Here is an 8,912-nt window from a genome sequence, read left to right as displayed (position 1 = left end):
ATTTCTATACCACAGTTTGTTTATTCCCATAAATGTTCATTTGGGTTTTTCCAGTTTTTGGCCATTATGTGCAAATTTGTGTGACCAACTTGAATCTCTGTATTATATGATAAATGTATGTTTAACTTTATTAAAAAGCACCAAACAGTTGTCCAAGGTGGTAGTACCATTTCATATTCCAACCAGAAATAAATGAGAGTTCCATTTGCTCCATAACCTTGCCAGCACTGGGTATTTTCAGTGTTTTAAATTTTATCCATTTAAGTGGGTGTAAAGGTCTATCTCATTGTGGGTTTTTTTAATAAATTTATTTATTTTTGGCTGCTTTGGATCTTTGTTGCTGCATATGGGCTTTCTCTAGTTGCAGTGAGCGGGGGCTACTCTTAGTTGTGGTGCGTGGGCTTCTCCTTGCAGTGACTTCTTTTGCTGCAGAGCACAAGCTCTGGGCACACGGGCTTCAGTGGTTGTGGCACTTGGGCTCAGTGGTTGTGGCTCATGGGCTCTAAAGCACAGGCTAAGTAGTTGTGACGCACGGACTTATTTGCTCCACGGCATGTGGGATCTTCCCAGGCCAGGGCTCAAACCCGTGTCCCCTGCATTGGCAGGTGGATTCTTAACCACTGCGCCACCAAGGAAGCCCCTCATTGTGGTTTTAATTTGTATATTCCTGATGACAAATGATGTGGAGCACCTTTTCACATGATTATTGGATATTCAGATATCTAGTTTTCAGATATCTAGATACTTAGTTTTTGAAATACTTTACGTCTTTTGTTCTTTTTTATTGCATTGTCTTTTATTTTTAATTTGTAGGAGTTTTTATATATTTTGAATATGAGTCCTTTGCCAGCTCTATGTATTGCAAGTATTTTCTTTTAGTCTGTGGCTGTCTATCCACTTTCTTAATTATATATTCTGAAGAACAGGAGTTTTTAATTTTGATAAAGTACAATTTATTTATGTTTCTTTTATGATTAGTGCCTTTTGGGTCTTAAGAAATTTTTGCTTACCCCAAGGTCATAAAGATATTTCCTGTTTTAGAAGCTTTTTCGAGAAGCTTTATTGTTTTAGCTTTCACATTTAGACCTCTAATCCATTTGAGTTAATTTTGGTGTATAGTGTAAGGTATGAACTAATGGTCATTATTTTCCATATGGATATGCAGTTGTTCCAGAACTATATGTTGAAAAGATTATCTTTTCCCCATTAAATTACCTTTGAAACTTTGTCAAAATTCAACTGAACCATATGTGTATTGACCTATTTCTAGACTCTCTATTCTGTTTCCATTGATCCTTATGTCAATAACATAGAACGTCTTAAAAGCAGGTAATATAAGTCTTCCAACTTTATTGTTTTTCAGAATAGTTTGATTCTTCTAGGTCAGTTGAATTTCCATATAAACTTTAAAATAAGCATGTTGATTTCTACAAAAAAAAAAAAAAACAGCTGAGCTTCTGATTAGAATCTATAGGTCAATGCACTCAATCTATAGATCAATTTGCAGAATTGATATCTTAACAATATTGAGTCTTCCAATCAATGGACATTGCAAACCTTTAAAATTCCTCTCAGGAATGTTATGTAGTTTTCGGTGTACATGTCTTAGTCCTATTTTGTTAAAATTTTCCCTAAGTATTTAACATTTTTTGGTATTTTTGTAGAAGTTCTTTTAAAATTTTATTTTTCAATTATTCATTGCTAATATATAGAAATGCAATTGATTTTTTTACATTGTCTTTTTATTATGCAAATCCTCCCATTAGTTATAGTAGTGGTTTTATAGATTCCTTTGAATTTTCCATGCATTAAATCATGTTATCTGCAAGTAGTTTTATTCTTCAATATCAATTTTTATATATTTTATTTTTTTTCTTGCCTTGTTACATTGGTTAAGATCCCTGAATCTATGTTGAAGAGTTGTGGTAAGAATCCTTGTTTTGTTATGAATTTTAGGGGAAGGTGTTCAGTCTTTCACCACTAGGTATGATGTTAGCTGTAGATTTTCATAGATATTTTTCATTAGATTGAGCAAGTTTCATGTTATCCCTTGTTTGCTGAGAGTTTTCTTTCTCTTTTTAAAAAAATCATGAATCAGTTTGATTTTGTTATATGCTTTTCTTGAATCTATTGAGATGTTCAGACAGTTGTTCTCCTCTATTCTATTAACATTGTGAATTACATTGTTTGGTTTTTGCATATGAAACTAGCCTTGCATTCCTGGGATAAACCACATTTAGTCATGATGTATTGTTTTTTATGAATTGGCAGATTTAATATGCTAATATTTTGTTTAGGATGTTAATGTCTATATTCATAAGTGATTTGGGCTTGAAATTTTCTTACAATGCCTTATGTCAGATTTTTATTTTTTGCCATTCAATTGGTGTCTTTATTCATACATGTTGATTTTTCCCAAGGAGAAACTGTTGAAGGGAGAGGAAGGGAGGGCTGAGTGGGGAGCCATGGCTTGTTTTTCCTCCATCCAATGGAAGAAGTGAGAGAAAAATATGGAACACTTTAAGAATCTGTGTATCATCCTTGTGCAGGGGCCATACTGATCTGCTCTGTATCATTACAATTTTAGTATATGTGCTGCCAAAACGAACACCCTTTGTCAGATTTTGATATTAGGGTTATGTTATGCTGGTTTGGAATTGTTTTTCTTCCTTTGTTCTCTGAAAACATTTGTATAAAATTGGAATTTTCTTTTTAAATTTTTTAATAGAATTCACCAGTTAAGCCACATAGGCCTGGAGTTTTCTTTGTGGGAAGGTTTTAAACTACGAATTCAATTTCTTTAACAGATATGGGGTGATTCAGATTTTTCACTTCTTCTTGGTTCAGTCTTAGAAAGTTTTGTTCTTCAAAGAATTTTTTGATTTCCTGTAAGTCATTGAACTTACTGCTGTAAACTAGAGTCAAAATGGATTGTTCACTTTAAAATATTAATTTTTTAGTAGATCTTTATTGGAATATAATTGCTGCACAATACTGTGTTAATTTCTGTTGAACAACAAAGCGAATCAGCCATATGCATACACATGTCCCCATATCCCCTCCCTCTTGAGCCTCCCTCCCACCCTCCCTAACCCACCCCTCTGGTCATCACAAAGCACCGAGCCGATCTCCCTGTGCTATGCGGCTGCTTCCCACCAGCCAACTATTTTACATTTCGTAGTGTATATATGTCGATGCTACTCTCACTTCGCCCCAGCTTCCCCCTCCCACCCCGTGTCCTCAAGTCCATTCTCTATGTCTACACCTTTATTCCTGCCCTGCAACTAGGTTCATCAGTACCTTTGTTTTTTTTTTAGATTCCACATGTATGAGTTAGAATATGGTATTTGTTTTTCTCTTTCTGACTTACTTCACTCTGTATGACAGACTCTATGTACATCCACCTCACTACAAATAACTCAATTTCGTTTCTTTTTATGGCTGAGTAATATTCCATTGTATATATGGGCCACATCTTCTTTATCCATTCATCGGTTGATGGACATTTAAGTTGGTTCCTTGTCCTGGCTATTGTAAATAGGGCTGCAGTGAACATTGTGGTACATGTCTCTTTTTGGTTTTCTCAGGGTATATGCCCAGTAGTGGGATCACTGGGTCATATGGTAGTTCTATTTTTAGATTTTTTAAGGAACCTCTATACTGTTTTCCATAGTGGTTGTATCAATTTACATTCCCATCAACAGTGCGGGAGAGTTCCCTTTTCACCACATCCTTTCCAGCATTTATTGTTTCTAGATTTTTTGATGATGGCCATTCTGACTGGTGTGAGTTGATACCTCATTGTAGTTTTGATTTGCATTTCTCTAATAATTAGTGATGTTGTGCATCTTTTCATGCGCCTCTTGGCCATCTGTATGTCTTCCTTGGTGAAATGTCTATTTAGATCTTCTGCCCATTTTTTAACTGGATTGTTTGTTTTTTGGATATTGAGCTCCATGAACTGCTTGTATGTTTTGGAGATTAATCCTTTGTCTATTGTTTCATTTGCAAAAGTTTTCTCCCATTCTGAAGGTTGTCTTTTTGTCTTGTTTATGGTTTCCTTTGCTGTGCAAAAGCTTTTACGTTTAATTAAATCCCATTTGTTTATTTTTGTTTTTATTTCCGTTAATCTAGGAGGTGAGTCAAAAAAAGATCTTGCTGTGGTGTATGTTAATTTTATGTGAATTTTACCTCAATAAAAATAAATGAATAAAAATATATTATGGATTTTCTAGTTCCAGCCATGACTCAGTAGCTGTGATCAGCCTTAACTTCTCCTTATGAATAACTATAAAAGCAAACAAAAGATATGAAACAAGTGATTTCAGGCCTTGGGCAAGTGCTGAGCTGCTACCTTGAGAGAAGGGTAACACAAGAGGCAAACCCCACATTCATCCCAGCTTTCTTGCAGGGAAGGTGGTTTCCAAGTTTCAGAGGGTTAGGTGGAGCCCAAGCATATAACAGCAGTTGCACTGGGTAGAAAAGCAGGGGCCTCATGGAGGAAACTGACCAGAGTTCAGAGCTGCTAAGGGGGTGGGAACTCACAGGGTATGGAGTGGAGAAAACTGCAGAAACAGACCCCAGAAATCTGCAAAGGGGTTCCCTTCAGGGACCTAGACAACTGCTAAGCTGCCTATGCCCGGGGTGATCGTTCACGAGGTCTGGTAGAAAATAGCTGCTGAGGGGCTGAGAGTTCAACAGAGATTTCAGAGACTTCAGGACACTGGGGCAACCCAGTATTGGAGTTCTGACCCAGCCAGAGTGGAGAAACACAGGGCATTCAGTGGAGACCCCAGGAAGACTGTGTTTTAGGAATAAGAACCATGCTCCAGGAGCAAGCACCATGCTGTAGGATTAAGGGTCAAACCAAAACTGACCCACCTTAGCAAAGACTCAAACCAAGCTTCAACAAGGCCAAGGTGACCCATCAACAATTTAACTGTCTGACAGAAAAAAATTCAAAACTCTGTAGCAAAAGACTTTTAAAAGCCCAGTCCCCATGCTACATCAATCATAATACCAAGAATGTAATGAAAAATTACTACCCATTTTTCTTTTTCTTATTTATTTATTTATTTATGGCTGCATTGCGTCTTTGTTGCTGCGTGCAGGCTTTCTCTAGTTGAGGAGAGCAGGGGCTACTCTTTGTTGCCATGTGCGGACTTCTCATTGCAGTAGCTTCCCTTGTTGAGGAGCACGGGCTCTAGGCACGTGGGCTTCAGTAGTTGTGGCATGTGGGCTCAGTAGTCGTGGCTTGCAGGCTCCAGAGCACAGGCTCAGCAGCTGTGGCGCACGGGCTTAGTTGCTCCACAGCACGTGGGATCTTCCCGGACCAGGGATCGAACCGGTGTCCCCTGCACTGGCAGGTGGATTCTTAACCACTGCGCCACCAGGGAAGTCCACTACCTATTTTTCTATTCCTATCAATTTTCTTGACCTTTGTTCTGAGATATGATTAAGTTACTTAGACACAGTTTGATTCTTTTAGGTTTGTTTTTAAGCTTCGTCAGGTGAACCAAAGCAGCATTTATTCTCGGGCTAATCTTGTACCACTTTTTCCATTGCAAACCTTTTCTGAGGACACCGACTGAATATTCTATCTAAATTACGTGAATAGTGCTGCTATGATCATGTATGTACCTGCATTTGTTTTAGTACCTCTTTGCAATTCTTTTTGGATATACACTGGAAGTGGAATTGCTGGGTCATACGGTAAGTCTAATGTTTAACCTTTTTGAGGAACTGCCAAGTTATTTTCCACAGTGGCTGCACCATTTTCCATTGCCATCAGCAACATACAAGTGGTCCAGTTTCTCCTCATCCTTGCCAACACTTGTTATTTTCCATTAAAAAAAAATTATAGGAATTCCCTGGTGGAGCAGTGGTTGAGAGTCCGCCTGCCAATGCAGGGGACACGGGTTCGTGCCCCAGTCCGGGAAGATACCACGTGCCGCGGAGCGGCTGGGCCCGTGAGCCATGGCCGCTGAGCCTGCGCGTCTGGAGCCTGTGCTCCGCAACGGGAGAAGCCACAACAGTGCGAGGCCCGCGTACCGCAAAAAAAAAAAAAATTATAGCCATCCTAGTGGGAGTGAAGTGGTATCTCATTGTGATTTTGATTTGCATTTCTCTAATGACCAATGACATTGGGCATCTTTTCATGTGCTTGTTGGATATTCTTTTAGGAAATGTCGATTCAAATCTTTTGCTCAATTTTAAATTATGATGTATTTTAGTGAGAATAATCAGTGTGGATACTACGATCCCAATTTGGTAAAATAGCAAACATTGTGTGTGTGTATGTGTGTGTGTGTGTGTGTGTGTGTTTGGAAATACATACTAGAGCATAATGGTTAGATGCACAAACTTTTTAGCACTGTCTGGTTGTATCCTACTTCTGCCTTTTACCACTGGCATAACCATAGGCAAGTTACCTAATCTCTCTGTGTGTTGGTTTCCTTGTCTCTGAAATGGGGATAATTACCTCTTAGTGCTGATGTCAGGATGAAATGAGAATGCATATAAAGGGCTTAGAACAGTGCTCATATAATAATAATAATAATAATAATAATAATAGTAATAATAAATAATGCTTATATAATAATAATAACATCGACAATGATATACAGATATATGTTGGTATATGCATAGAAAAAGGTCTGTTAGGAAAGACAGTCAATTGCTAACAGGGATTTATGTTGGAGAATAGGATTGGCAGGGGACAGGGCACATTCTCTTTTTAATTCATGTTGTTTTGTATTGTTTGAATCTGTTAAAACAAGTATATAAAAGAAAAATTGAAAGCTCAGTGATGTAAAAATAAAGGAACTTTCTGCTTTAACACTGCACTTTAACCTTAACGCTCACTCCAGGCTCTTCACAATTGCCGGATGGCCTTATTTTTCTTATGGCTTTTCAGAGGCTGCAGTTTGCCATAGCTTTCCAAGAAAGGACGGTGAGGTGGCCCCTGTGCGGCCCTCCACAGCATTCCCTCTCCACTCTGCATCTCTGTTCTCCAGCTACTCAGAACTTCCTCTAGTTCACGCATGTCTTGCTTTCTCAGGCTTAAGAGACTTTCCACTTTGTTCCCTCTGCCAGGAAATACTGCTTCGGACTCCACCCCTACGTGCCTATTATCCTCCCGAACTTGCTTGCTGTGGAAAGCCTCACTTTGTCCTCCTTCCAAGCTGTGTTTTGTGTCCCTCCCTTCCCTCTGCTTGTCTAGTGCTCTGTGGGATGCCAAGTTTACCTCTCGTCACACCATATTGGGAATGACGTGTCTATATCCTCTGAGAGTGAACAGGTAGAAGAGGAGCCATGTTTATTTCCACCATGGCTTTGTGATTTTATCCCCAAAGGCTAGCACATGGCCAGAAACATGGGAAGTGCCCGTAACTTTTGTTAAACAACAGAATGAAAGAAGGAGAAACCCAAGCTGCAGCCCTCATCTGTGTATCCTGGCTTATTTAGTATATGACGCCACGCCTCATAAACATAGAGCTTTAAGGATCTAAAGAAAATCCTCTGGGGGAAATTTCCCCAAATGGAAAGCTAAGGAGACTGAAGACCCTTGGCCCTTCACACAATAGAGCTGCCTACAGATTCAAAAACAACTGATGACTATCTCCCATCCAATTCTCCTGGATATTATTGAAAGATCATTTCTTTCTTTGAAATAAAGCAAGATGGGTTTTGTCCTAAGCCTGTGAGTTTCAAAACAGCCACCCCCTCAAGTTCCAGTGGTGGTGCAGCTGTTCCAAAAATGAAAATAATTAGAAAAATATTTGTAGCTCCCTGAGAAACAAATAACTCAAAGTTTCCCAAATTTCCCTACAAAAAAATTCAGAGGTACTGAGCGTCCAGCCTGTGTTTCTTGCACAGGGACATTATAGAGTTGAGAGGCTAATGTTGAGTTAGACTTCCAAGCACCCTTCAGAACAATGGTGTGCAAATGAGGGGTCACATGACTGCATCACCAGAACAGCTGAGTTCCCATGAGGCACTACTAAGGAAGGCACCCGGCCAGGAGAGTCCATCCTTCCGTGAGCCAATGTCCAGATCACAGTATTGCTAAACTTGAAAAATTCATCGCGGGTAACTATTGTTAGTATTGGTGTGAGTTATTGTAACCTATTCTCTTTGGCTTGTGTATTTGATGGTTGTGTGTTTAGGTTGTTGTTACAGTGATGCTGGGGTTGAGTGTGTATTTTACTTGATATTTTAAATTTCTTGTGGAATTTATGAGATTTTTAGTGATAATAAACATGGCTCTTTATTCTGTGTGAACAGGTAATAGAGTTATAGATGCAGGGATGAATAGGATATGGGAGAGATCATCTATATAGGATATAGGTGAGGCACCAATCATAGCCAGCTGGAAGGGATGCTTAATGTGGCCTGTCCCACAGGGTCCAGAGAGGACACTTGCCCCTCAATCTCAGCTGCCCTGCGGCTCAAAACAGATGAGAAGAACCTCTTGCCTTTCCTAAGCATACTCATCACTTAACAGACTTCCAGTGGCTGGGAAGCTGGCGCTGTTGCCTGGCATCCCATGATGTCCCAGCTCCTAGCTGAGGTTGAAACTGATCTCTGGGGGTGCAGTGGTTAAGAATCCACCTGCCAATGCAGGGGACACGGGTTCGAGCCCTGGTCTGGGAAGATCCCACGTGCCGCAGAGCAACTAAGCCCGTGTGCCACAACAGCTGAGCCTGCGCTCTAGAGCCTGCAAACCACAACCACTGAGCCCGCATGTCACAACCACTGAAGCCCGTGCGCCTAAAGTCTGTGCTCCGCAACAAGAGAAGCCACCGCAATGAGAAGCCCACGTAGCCCCCGCTTGCTGCAACTAGAGGAAGCCTGTGCGCAGCAATGAAGACCGAACGCAGCCAAAATAAATAAATAAATAAAAAACAATT

At 39.8% G+C, this 8,912-nt stretch overlaps 1 non-coding gene across 1 annotated transcript; it reads right to left on the bottom strand.

Annotated features, from left to right (window-relative positions):
* Window positions 1-2,504: 2,504 nt before the first annotated feature.
* On the bottom strand, window positions 2,505-2,611 carry LOC115866411 (U6 spliceosomal RNA). Its single transcript, XR_004044648.1, has one exon. It is a non-coding gene; the product is annotated as a U6 spliceosomal RNA (small nuclear RNA).
* Between the last annotated feature and the right edge of the window lie 6,301 nt (window positions 2,612-8,912).

The sequence above is a fragment of the Globicephala melas genome, chromosome 20 (assembly GCF_963455315.2).
Source record: "Globicephala melas chromosome 20, mGloMel1.2, whole genome shotgun sequence".
Classification (NCBI taxonomy): Eukaryota; Metazoa; Chordata; class Mammalia; order Artiodactyla; family Delphinidae; genus Globicephala; species Globicephala melas.
Note: the sequence above shows the minus strand (reverse complement) of the source record. Positions and strands in the feature narration are given on the sequence as shown.